Raw genomic sequence first — 15,911 nt, forward strand, 5'->3', positions numbered from 1 at the left:
AAGGGTCTCGTGGCTTTAGCTTTAAGATTACAATTCTTAAACCTTCATGGCATCAAGAGCTTCCAATCGCACTGACATCACAAACATAAACAATTCTATTAAATTTAGATTCATGAATGCCACACCTCTAAAATTACCTGTTGGTGAATGCTCCAATCAATTAAAAGGAATGAAAGTTACATATACCATTGGCACTTCATTACCTGTAATTTCCCTCTTCATATATATACTGTGGGCTATAATTACATCTTGATTTGTATTGTATTTTGCGGGTTGAAATCTTTCAAAAAAAAAAAACTTTCTTCATGTGCTTCATTTTCTTGGCTATGATTGCTGATTTAATTTATATCCAAAATTTTTATATAAAATAGATATTTTCTGGGCTATGACTGCTACTTTAATTTACATCCAAAATATTTTTTAAGAATTGGTATTTTCTGGGCTTTATCATGGATTGCATGGTTACCCTCTAACTAATGTCAAACAACTATTTTTGGATTTTATATCAGAATAAATCTGCTTTGTCAGTTTTACCCATCAATTCCACTCTGATAGTTGTGCCCAATATATCAGCTATTGACTGATATTATAGTTTTTAATTCTACATTTCAATGTAACTGACCTGTTTGGACGCACTGGAGCTGAATTTTTCTGTCCATCTGTCAGCCTAATTGACAAAACTTGATGACCACAAGTAGCTACATAGTTCTGAAATATGTGCTTTAGGTTAACCATACAAAGATTTATATGTAGGGAATAGTGTATCTAATCAGGATAGCTGGGGCTGTTTGTTTTTCTTCCGTCTTATTTAAAATGTATGGCACAATTATCATACAGGCAATTAACGCAAACCCTTGTAGTGTAAAGATTTTGTGAAAATTTAATAAGAAATATAATTACCAAAGCTTATTGATATGACATAAGCTTATTAATATGACATAAGCTTATCAATAAAACATTAGCTTATTCATATGACCTTAGCTTATTCATCTGACAGAAGCTTATATATACGACCTAAGCTTATATATACGACCTAAGCTTATTCATATAACCTTGGTTTGAATGTTACTTAACCTTATCGTATTCATATGACCTTACCTTATTCACATTACCTTACCTTATACATATAACTTTATTTTTAATGTTACATAATCTTAGCTTATCATATGACCTTATATATATATATTTTTTTTTTTAATGTTACTTAATCTTAGCTTATTCTGATAACCTTAGTTTTAATGGTCCTTAACCTTAGCTTATTCTGATAACCTTAGTTTTAATGGTCCTTAACCTTAGCTTATTCTGATAACCTTAGTTTTAATGGTCCTTAACCTTAGCTTATTCTGATAACCTTAGTTTTAATGGTCCTTAACCTTAGCTTATTCTGATAACCTTAGTTTTAATGGTCCTTAACCTTACCTTATTGATATAACCTTAATTTTAATGGTCCTTAACCTTAGCTTATTCTGATAACCTTAGTTTTAATGGTCCTTAACCTTAGCTTATTCTGATAACCTTAGTTTTAATGGTCCTTAACCTTACCTTATTCATGTAACCTTAGTTTTAATGTTATTTAACCTTACCTTATTCATATAACCTTAGTTTTAATGGTCCTTAACCATAGGTACTACTGTTGCCTTAGTTTGTATTTTCCTTGCCTAGGTTAAGTATAGTGCTGTTTGTCCATACCAACACAATAAAGCAAATATGTTCTGTCCGGAATAATAATTTAGATGTGTAGATTTTTTCCTAACATTAAAAATGTTTTTGTTAATTTTTTGCTGAAGAATGAATCAGAATAGTTTGAATGTTTGTACAAATATATTTGTAATTAAGATATTCTTTCATTAATTCCTTCATATTCAATTTCAAATGTATACTGTCAAGACCTCGCAGTTTAAATATGAAATAAGTACAGCACACCCTTTATAGTTCTCAGTGACTCTTCATTAGTCACCAGATCATATGTATAATGTTCTATATGAAAACATTTTTTTCCATATTTGTCTGGGTTCTGGTATAAAACATTAATTGTTCAAAACACTTTCATTGTCTTCTTTCACAGATCAAACATTTATTTCTCATGACATTGTCTAGATCTACTTTCGCACAAAAAACATTTCGTTCACAGACATGACATTGCCTACATTAACACAACAACCAATTCTTTGTTAGACATGACATTGTGTGATTCCAGAGAACAAACATTTTTTTCTCAGACATGACATTGTCCGCTTTCACAGAACAAAAAATTCTTTCTCAGACATGACATCGTCCGCTTTCACAGAACAGAAATTTCTTTCTCAGATATGGCATTGTCTGCTTTCACAGAACAAAAAATTCTTTCTCAGGCATGACATCGTCCACTTTCACAGAACAGAAATTTCTTTCTCAGATATGGCATTGTCTGCTTTCACAGAACAAAAATTTCTTTCTCAGACATGACATCGTCCGCTTTCACAGAACAGAAATTTCTTTCTCAAATATGGCATTGTCTGCTTTCACAGAACAAAAATTTCTTTCTCAGACATGACATCGTCCGCTTTCACAGAACAGAAATTTCTTTCTCAAATATGGCATTGTCTGCTTTCACAGAACAAAAATTTCTTTCTCAGACATGACATTGCCTTATGATATTTAATGCACTTCCTGCACCTGATCACACCAATATTATTGACAAACTGAGTGTTTTCTTCCTTGCTTCCCAACACCTTATACAGAATATGAAGATTTATATCATCAAGACTTCTCTTTCCCAATTGTTGTGATGAGATATCCCTTTCTGAAATTCAATTATTTCAGACATGCTTACTCACTGTTTGTAACATTGGTGGAATCTTGAAGATTGAAATATGAGTTGAAGAAACGTTAAACGGATGTTTGATAGAGAAAGGTTTCACTATTACTGTTGAATGCAAGTAGTTTCTGTGGGGTCTCCTGTAAGTCAGACCATATTGAGGAAAATCCCTCTGGAGTAAGACATGTTTTGAAAATCAGTGTGAGGTATAACTTTTTTTTGAAAATCTGTCTGAAGTAAAACATTTTTAGCAGATTTGTAGATATTTCTACTCGTGTAAAACCTTACCAATTGTGGCGTTACAAGTCAGTGTGTGGGAGGTCATATCAAAAAGCCAGAGCAGAAGTGTACAACAAGATTAGTAAAGATTATTTTGTTTTGGTGAACTAGCTGTTATTGCATCCATTTTTAATGAGTCTCAGTAAGAGTTATAGAGCCTAACAGTTATAGGAAACAAACCTGTGTGTGTGTAAACGAGGCCATTTACAGGACACAAACATGTAAAAACAACTACGACAACCAAAACATGAATGATTGGACCAGTGAAGTCCATGATGCTAGACCATCAAAAGAACACTTTTCTACAATGACCATTTATGGGAAACCAAACCTTATTCCAGATTTTTTTTTCATGATCACAAAATGTTTTCAAATGAGATAAAATATTGCAGAGCAGTATTTGAGTTATGGCAGATTTGGAGGCAGGTATATAAGGCTACAAGGAAGTGCCCAAACATCCAAAAGACAGATTTATGGCAAAATATATTTTGATCAAACCATAAATTATAGTGTAATATGGGGGCATCTGGTGCAGCATTGACAATATACAACAATTAACTGGACAAGCGATTTCATAAAATCATTATTTATAGATAATAATATATAAAGCATCAAGTGTCGGCTGTGTAAGGTACTATACTGTGCGGGATTAGTTTTGAAGTATGAGGATTATGTTTTAGATCATGTTTTATCATATCTGAGCTTCTGTGCTTTCTTTGTATCTGTCAGACATTGATATTGATCATTTAGCAGGGCATTAGACTTGTAAATTTCAGGTGAAGATTGGAGGGAATGTTTCCATTTCTTGAATTCCTTGTTTTGGAAGTTGGAGTTGGGCCTCATTGGTCTGGATAGGTACAATGTTAGGCCTCATTGCTCTGGATAGGTACAATGTTGAAGTTAGGCCTCATTGCTCTGGATAGGTACAATGTTGGAGTTGGGCCTCATTGCTCTGGATAGGTACAATGTTGGAGTTAGGCCTCATTGCTCTGGATAGGTACAATGTTGGAGTTAGGCCTCATTGCTCTGGATAGCGTACAATGTTAGGCCTCATTGCTCTGGATAGCGTACAATGTTGGGCCTCATTGCTCTGGATAGCGTACAATGTTGGAGTTGGGCCTCATTGCTCTGGATAGGTACAGTGTTGGAGTTAGGCCTCATTGCTCTGGATAGGTACAATGTTGGAGTTAGGCCTCATTGCTCTGGATAGCGTACAATGTTGGGCCTCATTGCTCTGGATAGCGTACAATGTTGGAGTTAGGCCTCATTGCTCTGGATAGGTACAATGTTAGGCCTCATTGCTCTGGATAGGTACAATGTTAGGCCTCATTGCTCTGGATAGCGTACAATGTTGGGCCTCATTGCTCTGGATAGCGTACAATGTTAGGCCTTATTGGTCTGGATAGGTACAATGTTGGAGTTAGGCCTCATTGCTCTGGATAGGTACAATGTTGGAGTTAGGCCTCATTGCTCTGGATAGGTACAATGTTGGAGTTGGGCCTCATTGCTCTGGATAGCGTACAATGTTAGGCCTCATTGCTCTGGATAGGTACAATGTTAGGCCTCATTGCTCTGGATAGGTACAGTGTTAGGCCTCATTGGTCTGGATAGGTACAATGTTGGAGTTAGGCCTCATTGCTCTGGATAGGTACAATGTTGGAGTTAGGCCTCATTGCTCTGGATAGGTACAATGTTAGGCCTCATTGCTCTGGATAGGTACAATGTTAGGCCTCATTGCTCTGGATAGGTACAATGTTAGGCCTCATTGCTCTGGATAGGTACAATGTTAGGCCTCATTGCTCTGGATAGGTACAATGTTAGGCCTCATTGCTCTGGATAGCGTACAATGTTAGGCCTCATTGCTCTGGATAGCGTACAATGTTGGAGTTAGGCCTCATTGCTCTGGATAGGTACAATGTTGGAGTTAGGCCTCATTGCTCTGGATAGCGTACAATGTTGGAGTTAGGCCTCATTGCTCTGGATAGCGTACAATGTTAGGCCTCATTGCTCTGGATAGCGTACAATGTTAGGCCTCATTGCTCTGGATAGCGTACAATGTTAGGCCTCATTGCTCTGGATAGCGTACAATGTTAGGCCTCATTGCTCTGGATAGCTTTACAATGCTATGTATTTACAGCGAGATGGCCACCACCTGTTACAATACCCTCAAAATGATCCTGGCTGTTAGCAGGGCATGGTACCTTGACAGAAAACTATCCTCAGATTGTATATCTAATCTTTTTAAAGTGACCAATAAGAAGTATTGCTACATTTAGAAGTACGTTAAATGTGATGTCCCTCCTGTTAGTTTTGTAGTCTAAAAGGTAGCACAAACAATTTCTGTGAACTAAACTGTAAACTCTGCAAAGTCATGAAACAAAGGATTTGAATTTACACAAAGAAGCATAAAGAAACAAATAAGGAGAATTAGTCCACATGGTCAGAAGTAAGGAGAATTAGTCCACATGGTCAGAAGTAAGGAGAATTAGTCCACATGGTCAGACGTAAGGAGAATTAGTCCACATGGTCAGAAGTAAGGAGAATTAGTCCACATGGTCAGACGTAAGGATAATTAGTCCACATGGTCAGACGTATCTCCTGCTTGATTGACAATGCCACGTAAATAACTTTGTTTGAATAAACTACCTTGACCTTTGGTGTGTGAATAAACTACCTTGACCTTCTTTTGTATCTAAATAAACTACCTTGACCTTCTTTTGTATCTAAATAAACTACCTTGACCTTTGGTGTGTGAATAAACTACCTTGACCTTCTTTTGTATCTAAATAAACTACCTTTACCTCCTTTCTTATCTAAATAAATTACCTTGACCTACTTTGTATATCTAAATAAACTACCTTGACCTTCTTTTGTGTCTGAATAAACAACCTTGACCTTCTTTTGTGTCTGAATAAACAACCTTGACCTTCTTTTGTATCTGAATTAACTTCTTAAACCTTTGTGTAGCATATGCTAAATCCAAAAAAATCTTAAGTGAAATCTCAATGTTCTTGTGGAGTTTTCTATCAACTACAAATGTATTATCTACCTGCTCTGTGAAGCTAGGTCTTCTTGACTTCTTTTCTCTTCTTAACGCTTGAGTAAGAAAAATCACAAAAATGTTGTCTCTCTCGCTTGACTGTTAATTTGAACTCTGAATTTGCCATTGGTTTAAATGTTCATGACCTGATATGTTATTCTGAGAGATTGGCAAAACTGTTATATGACAAAGTGTAATAATCATTTGTTTAGATAAAGTTGACCTTGGCCCTCTTTGAAGGTCAAGGCTAAGAGATGTATCTGCCAATAGTATTTGATAGACAAGTAGGCCTTTGAAACCCCTGTTATAAAGACCTGTTGACTTCTCTGCTAACTAGACATAGCTTCAAGGCATCCTCCAGTTATCTTAATCAAAGAAATCACCTCTAGATATTGTTCATTCCATAGATACCCCTGGCATTCTGAATATTAATTGGAAAATACTGGTGATGATGAACACGAGGAATATTTTATTAATTTGATAAAGATCCTTACATAATGTTTATTGAATCGTAAGATGGCCCCAGTACTGTAGTGATAAACACAGGACAGTTAATTACCTTATTTGGTTTGAGGGGATTAAGCACTCTGATTGATTTACAGATAAGGATTCCTGTACGTCTTGTATAACTGCCTTAACCTGTCAGCCAATCATACATTGATTATTGTGTCAAGTCTTAAGCTCATTTTGCTGACATGGTGATCAAGTTGTCAAACACTTTAAAATAGACTCTTTACAAATACATAAGAGGCTACATGACAGTACACTATAACACATCTGTAAGAATGTTCCTAACATCCAATTCAGGAGATGATCAAGCAGTGTTCACACTCGTAAGGAAACCTAGGCTAGGCAGTATCACCTGGTGGATAGTTTGTGAACTTTCCCCTCAGATAACTATCACCTGGTAGATAGATTATAGAACTATGACCCTCAGATGAATATCACCTGGAAGATAGTGTATAGAACTATGACCCTCTGATGACTATCACTTGGTAGATAGTGTATAGAACTATTACCCAAAGATGACTATCACTTGGTGGATAGTGTATAGAACTATTACCCTCAGATGACTATCACTTGGTAGATAGTGTATAGAACTATTACCCAAAGATGACTATCACTTGGTAGATAGTGTATAGAACTATTACCCTCTGATGACTATCACTTGGTGGATAGTGTATAGAACTATTACCCTCAGATGACTATCACCTGGTAGATAGTGTATAGAACTATTACCCTCAGATGACTATCACTTGGTGGATAGTGTATAGAACTATTACCCAAAGATGACTATCACTTGGTGGATAGTGTATAGAACTATTACCCTCAGATGACTATCACCTGGTAGATAGTGTATAGAACTATTACCCTCAGATGACTATCACCTGGTAGATAGTGTATAGAACTATTACCCTCTGATGACTATCACTTGGTAGATAGTGTATAGAACTATTACCCTCAGATGACTATCACTTGGTGGATAGTGTATAGAACTATTACCCAAAGATGACTATCACTTGGTGGATAGTGTATCGAACTATTACCCTCAGATGACTATCACTTGGTGACTAGTGTATACAACTATTACCCTCAAATGACTATCACTTGGTGGATAGTGTATAGAACTATGACCCTCAGATGAATATCACCTGGTAGATAGTGTATAGAACTATGACCCTCAGATGAATATCACCTGGTAGATAGTGTATAGAACTATGACCCTCTGATGACTATGACTTGGTGGATAGTGTATAGAACTATTACCCTCAGATGACTATCACTTGGTAGATAGTGTATAGAACTATGACCCTCAGATGACTATCACTTGGTAGATAGTGTATAGAACTATTACCCTCTGATGACTATCACTTGGTGGGTAGTGTATAGAACTATCACCCTCAGATGACTATCACTTGGTGGATAGTGTATAGAACTATTACCCTCAGATGACTATCACTTGGTAGATAGTGTATAGAACTATTACCCTCAGATGACTATCACTTGGTGGGTAGTGTATAGAACTATTACCCTCAGATGACTATCACCTGGTGGATAGTGTATAGAACTATTACCCTCTGATGACTATCACTTGGTGGATAGTGTATAGAACTATCACCCTCAGATGACTATCACTTGGTGGATAGTGTATAGAACTATTACCCTCTGATAACTATCACTTGGTGGATAGTGTATAGAACTATTACCCTCAGATGACTATCACTTGGTAGATAGTGTATAGAACTATTACCCAAGGATGACTATCACTTGGTGGATAGTGTATAGAACTATTACCCTCAGATGACTATCACTTGGTGGATAGTGTATAGAACTATTACCCTCAGATGACTATCACTTGGTAGATAGTGTATATAACTATTAATACCCTCAGATGACTATCACTTGGTGGATAGTGTATAGAACTATGACCCTCAGATGAATATCACCTGGTAGATAGTGTATAGAACTATAACCCAAGGATGACTATCACTTGGTAGATAGTGTATAGAACTATTACCCTCTGATAACTATCACTTGGTGAATAGTGTATAGAACTATTACCCTCAGATGACTATAACCTGGTAGATAGTGTATAGAACTATGACCCTCAGATGACTATCACCTGGTAGATAGTGTATAGAACTATTACCCAAGGATGACTATCACTTGGTAGATAGTGTATAGAACTATTACCCTCAGATGACTATAACCTGGTAGATAATGAACTACCACCCTCATATAACTAACAGGCAACCATTCATACTTTGATAATATAATTTGTCTCACTTTCTGTTATCTTGATTAGCTTTCTGAATGCAGTCTGTATATATATAATTATACATTTAGTGAAAACTGATTGTCATCAAATCAAACTAGAACACTTTGACCTATATTTTGACCTCTGAATTTGATTGAAAGTAAATCAGTTTCTGGATATCTCCTCTTGTATGTAGAACTTCATGTAGAATTATCCAATTCTAGATACAGAAAGGTAGATTTTCCATACCTTTACAAAATGAGACCACTTTTACCTATATAATCTGATCTCTGACCTCATTCAATATATTTAATATTCCATGCAGAAATTTGAACTATCCAAGCTCTGACAGAGGTATGAAACAAAGATAATAATTATACCTGACTTACATGGGAAAGAAAAAAAAATACAGTACAGGTATTAAGTGTCATCTGTTAGCTGAATCTTTTTATGGATTCAAGATATTCATTCAAAAGAAGACACATTTTATACAAGAAACAATTTGTAAAAAGAAGATTTTAGGTCAAGAAGTCAGGGAACATATAGGAAGCTTTCTCACTAGGAACATCAGGAAGTTTTGAAGAATAAAGTCAACATGAAGGAAATCCATGAGCCTGTCTAGTATGGTAATATATTTTGGATAAGTGACCTTTTGCTTGGCAACATGTAGGTCAAGTAGCCCCTGAGAAGCTTTTAACTTCCACAACTTGCCAAACCTGAGCGTCACAGGACTGCAGATTTCATCTTCTCCACAACATAATCACTGTCAGAGCACCAATGAGTGCTTAGTCACTTCGGTTGGTCACCTTGGCAATATACCCAATGACTGTTCAGTCTCTCCAGTTGGCCTCATCCCAACCGATTACACTAAATGACATTTCCAAGAGAATCACATATAATTATTGTCATGCTAATATTTTTCATTGATAAACATTGATCAGTGAATATGTATTTATAAATTATAATTATAATTTATATATAGATAAAGGAGTAACATGCAACTGCTGCTAGCTTCACAGAGATCTATATACAAAATCCTAGGCCTCTCTGTCAAAACATTTATGGAGATCTATATACAAAATCCTAAGCCTCTCTGTCAAAACCTTCACGGAGATCTATATACAAAAGTCCTAGGCCTCTCTGTCAAAACCTTCATGGAGATCTATATACAAAATCCTAAGCCTCTCTGTCAAAACCTTCACGGAGATCTATATACAAAATCCTAAGCCTCTCTGTCAAAACCTTCACAGAGATCTATATACAAAATCCTAAGCCTCTCTGTCAAATTTTTAGCTTCATGGAGATCTATATACAAAATCCTAGGCCTCTCTGTCAAAAGCTTCATGGAGATCTATATATTATACAAAATCCTAGGCCTCTCTGTCAAAAGCTTCATGGAGATCTATATATTATACAAAATCATAAGCTTCTCTGTCAAAACCTTCATGGAGATCTATATACAAAATCCTAGGCCTCTCTGTAAAAACCTTCATGGAGATCTATATACAAAATCCTAGGCCTCTCTGTCAAAAGCTTCATGGAGATCTATATACAAAATCCTAGGCCTCTGATCTGTCAAAAGCTTCATGGAGATCTATATACAAAATCCTAGGCCTCTCTGTCAAAACCTTCATGGAGATCTAGATACAAAATCCTAGGCCTCTGTAAAAACCTTCATGGAGATCTAGATACAAAATCCTAGGCCTCTCTGTTAAAACCTTCATGGAGATCTATATACAAAATCCTAGGCCTCTCTGTCAAAAGCCTGATGAAATTCTATAGGTTTCAGCTTGATCTGTCCTGTCAATGTTTGCCTTGGAACTATAAGATCCCCAGACATTAAGTTTCCTTGAAAAATGGAAGTCTTGTTATCTGTGGTAAAGACTCGAGAAGAATTATCTTAGTCGCTATATATAATCATTGTTTCTATGACAATGGTGATGTCTTAGTTTCTATAGAGAGGATGTAGTCATTGTTTCCATGACAATGATGATGTCTTAGTTTCTATAGAGAGGATGTAGTCATTGTTTCCATGACAATGGTGATGTCTTAGTTTCTATAGAGAGGATGTAGTCATTGTTTCCATGACAATGGTGATGTCTTAGTTTCTATAGAGAGGATGTAGTCATTGTTTCCATGACAATGGTGATGTCTTAGTTTCTATAGAGAGGGTGTAGTCATTGTTTCTATGACAATGGTGATGTCTTAGTTTCTATATATAATCATTGTTTCCATGACAATGGTGATGTCTTAGTTTCTATAGAGAGGATGTAGTCATTGTTTCCATGACAATGGTGATGTCTTAGTTTCTATAGAGAGGATGTAGTCATTGTTTCCATGACAATGGTGATGTCTTAGTTTCTATAGAGAGGGTGTAGTCATTGTTTCTATGACAATGGTGATGTCTTAGTTTCTATAGAGAGGGTGTAGTCATTGTTTCCATGACAGTGGTGATGTCTTAGTTTCTATAGAGAGGATGTAGTCATTGTTTCTATGACAATGATGATGTCTTAGTTTCTATATATAATCATTGTTTCCATGACAATGATGATGTCTTAGTTTCTATAGAGAGGATGTAGTCATTGTTTCCATGACAATGGTGATGTCTTAGTTTCTATAGAGAGGATGTAGTCATTGTTTCCATGACAATGTTGATGTCTTAGTTTCTATATATAATTATTGTTTCCATGACAATGTTGATGTCTTATTTTCTATGAGAAAGACAAACTTACTAATTTCATGGTTATGTTGCTGTGCGATTTTTTGGTTTTGTGAAATGCAAGAAGCTTTTGTTTAGTCCATGGTTATGTAGAGCCGATCTTAGTTTCAATAGAAGGTAATAGATAGTATTTTTATGGTCTATAAGGAATGTCCACTGACTATGGTAAGATGGTAAAGCTCTGTAAGATTTCTGTAATGAAATATCCATTAGAGTTATATCACGGTTTCTAGAAGTAGTTCTACTGTTCTATGTTGATACCATTGGGATCCAGGTGAATATTAATATCCCCCTAGACTAATTTTAAATCGTAATTCCAGAGAGAACACATTTGTCTTGACAATTTGTTATCCATTATCCCTCTAACAAATGAATCTTGAATAATCAATGTGGCATTGCTGTAAAACCAAAGTGGCAAGTAAAGGTCGTATGGTACACCAAAAGTACAGACAGGCGACATCTTGATTCCTTACAAAATAACTTCCACAATATGTAAGGATCGAAACCTCAGAGCTAATGTGTTCACGGAAGGAACTGTGCTGTATAGTTAAACTGAAAATAAAGTCAAAAGTTATTAGGAGCTTAAAATGATTTTATAGTACCATTGTAGAGATGAAATTAGGTCTAAAGTACAGAACTTAGGCTTTTCTTATCAGGAAAGCTAAATCTTATCCAATTTGTTACATTATGTTTGTGGAAGAGAGAGCTTGTCTATAACATTTTTTCTCAACTGCAACGAAAAGTCTCCAAAGTGTGACTTTTAGTGCTACATTACTTACAAAGACATGACATTTTCACTTCAAGGTTTTTTATAAAGAGAAAAAAAAGAAAATGCTTGGTTTCTTGATGAACAAGACTTTCACTCAAAGATAGAATATTTTTCATATTTTTCACTTATGATTCACCTCTGGAAAATATCAAAATACTCATCCTTCTTTTGAAGTACAACAGATATTAATGAAGAAGCCAAGAATATGCTGTATATTATACCAGCTTCTATAAGATAGAATAGCCATCATGTATTATTCAATGTTTTACATCTATTAGTGTCTTTCCTGCAATAAAGATGACTCCTGAAATAATAAACCAAATAATTGTCCTACTGCCAGTCCCTATGAGTTCTCTGTGGCCACTAGTCCTATACTGCCAGTCCCTATGAGTTCTCCATGGCGATAAGTCCTACTGCCAGTCCCTATGAGTTCTCTGTGGCCACAAGTCCTACTGCCAGTCCCTATGAGTTCTCTATGGCCACAAGTCCTACTGCCAGTCCCTATGAGTTCTCCGTGGCCACTAGTCCTACTGCCAGTCCCTATGAGTTATCCACGGCAATAAGTCCTCCCGCCATTCCCCTTGTCAGTTGTCCGCGGCCTTCAGATTCTGTACTGTCTAAAAGGAGCCAATTTTTTTAGACATTGTTAGATCATTTATATTTTCATTAGATGAGGGCAATGTAAGAAAGTATTGTTTGATATTGAGATAGCCAGTTTAGCTTACAATATTACTTATTCTGACTTATATATGTGATATCAGATCTCGTCAATATATTTCTCACTAATTGATGTACACTACGATGTATTTCTAGGACTGTGGTTATCATAGAGTTGATGGAATCAGATCTTACTCCATGCCACTATAGTACATTGCATGAAGCAATATGGACAATATTAAATTATGGAAATAGTTAAATTGTTACTTATTACTTTTCAATTTTCGAAGTGACATTTAGGTACCTTTACCCATCAAACAAATTCTACAGCTTTCGAGTGTACACACAGAAAGAGTGTGACGGTTGGTTACTGTGTTTTGTTCCCAAGTCAAAACAGTATGTTATGTCAGACAAATTTCATTTCGAGAACATCCTCAATAAAGCTGTCTGATGGTCTATCATTTGTAAGAAATATAAAGTATGCATGATAGGCGGCCATAGGTAATGTGTGATCCTGAGGCCCACCATACAGAGCAGGTATTGGTTGATGTGAGCCATCTCTTATGTTCTATGTGGTGTGATATCTCCAATCCTCTTGTGTGTAAATAAAATCTCCACATTGCGTGTGTCAGACAGTTCTATCAGGCCTCTCAGTCTGTACATCTCTATCCCAGGAAACATGGGGAAGTAATCAGCTAAAAACTACAGTTATATATCTGGCTTTGTGTATTGTGAATGACAAAGAAGAACCTTGTGTTGTTGAATGTGTAAAAGGATATATTTTACTTCTAGTACTATATACAGTAAAATATTAAATATATGATGGTATTAAAGCTTACATTAACAAGTAACATTGTGAAATTAGAATCTAATTGTTACACCTGACTGATTTTACATCTATTCCATTTACTGTCAAGTCACCATGCCAACAGTTTGTTACACCTGACTGATTTTACATCAATTCCATTTACTGTCAAGTCACCATGCCAACAGTTACACCTGACTGATTTTACATCAGTTTCATTTACTGTGAAGTCACCATGCCAACAGTTACACCTGACTGATTTTACATCTATTCCATTTACTGTCAAGTCACCATGCCAACAGTTTGTTACACCTGACTGATTTTACATCAATTCCATTTACTGTCAAGTCACCATGCCAACAGTTACACCTGACTGATTTTACATCAGTTTCATTTACTGTGAAGTCACCATGCCAACAGTTACACCTGACTGATTTTATATCTATTTCATTTACTGTCAAGTCACCATGCCAACAGTTTGTTATACCTGACTGATTTTACATCAATTCCATTTACTGTCAAGTCACCATGCCAACAGTTACACCTGACTGATTTTACATCAGTTTCATTTACTGTGAAGTCACCATGCCAACAGTTACACCTGACTGATTTTATATCTATTTCATTTACTGTCAAGTCACCATGCCAACAGTTTGTTACACCTGACTGATTTTACATCAATTCCATTTACTGTCAAGTCACCATGCCAACAGTTTGTTATACCTGACTGATTTTACATCAATTCCATTTACTGTCAAGTCACCATGCCAACAGTTACACCTGACTGATTTTACATCAGTTTCATTTACTGTGAAGTCACCATGCCAACAGTTACACCTGACTGATTTTATATCTATTTCATTTACTGTCAAGTCACCATGTCAACAGTTTGTTACACCTGACTGATTTTACATCAATTCCATTTACTGTGAAGTCACCATGTCAACAGTTTGTTACACCTGACTGATTTTACATCAGTTTCATTTACCTTCAAGTCATCATGTCAACAGTTACACCTGACTGATTTTACATCAATTCCATTTACTGTCAAGTCAACATGTCAACAGTTACACCTGACTGATTTTACATCAATTCTTTTTACTGTCAAATCACCATGTAAACAGTTACACCTGACTGATTTTACATCATTTCTATTTACTGTCAAGTCACCATGCCAACAGTTTGTTACACCTGACTGATTTTACATCTATTTCATTTACCTTCAAGTCACCATGTCAACATGCAGTTATACCTGACTGATTTGTCATCAATTCCATTTACTGCGATGTCACCATGTAAACAGTTACACCTGACTGATTTTACATCAGTTTCATTTACTGTGAAGTCACCATGTAAACAGTTACACCTGACTGACCTATCTGAATTTCATCTACTGTCAAGTCACCATGCCAAGAGCATGGCTGATGCTTTGCACTTATATATGAATATAATATATAATGAAGACATGATAGGGTGTATTATAATGATTTTGTATTATGTGATATTATAAATGTATCAAATAAAAAAAACAAATTAGACTTAAAGTAAAGATATTTTGTGAGCTTGTATTTGGATGACTCAAGAAATGACGATAGCTATTGAAATACCCCATCTTCTTTAAGCTGATCATGTTATTTCATTTGTCCAAAGACATCAATAAATCACCAGACACCAAGGAAAACTGCCAAGCTGATGATGCATGGTTTGTGTAAAGGAAACAAAATTGGCTCTTTATGTCTGAGCTTGGTTTGCCACTAGCTGTGGACTAATTCAAGTATAGAGATAATTGTGACAGCAGTTGAATCGGGCACCTGTTTCAACTTTGTAGATGTTGAGTTTGATTAACTACATAATATTAAGTATGGCAAATTTCATTTCATATTTTTCAAATAACTTTCTTACATTGTCCTGGCGAGGCAAAAACTAAAAACAGATTTTTGAAATATTACATACATTATGATTAATACTTAAAAGTTTTAAAGCTTTATCAAAACAAAAAGTTGAAAAGTTTGCTTGTTTAGATATATTCAGCTGTAAAGTATATATGTAGTTATACTGTAAAGTATATATGTAGTTATACTGTAAAG

General features: G+C 35.6%; 1 protein-coding gene across 5 annotated transcripts in view; it reads left to right on the forward strand.

Annotated features, from left to right (window-relative positions):
• LOC117333495 (serine/arginine repetitive matrix protein 2-like) overlaps window positions 1–15,911 on the forward strand; it is a 266,971-nt gene that overhangs the window by 88,405 nt on the left and 162,655 nt on the right. The gene's annotated exons all lie outside the window — the stretch shown is intronic.

The sequence above is a fragment of the Pecten maximus genome, chromosome 8 (assembly GCF_902652985.1).
Source record: "Pecten maximus chromosome 8, xPecMax1.1, whole genome shotgun sequence".
NCBI classification, from domain to species: Eukaryota; Metazoa; Mollusca; class Bivalvia; order Pectinida; family Pectinidae; genus Pecten; species Pecten maximus.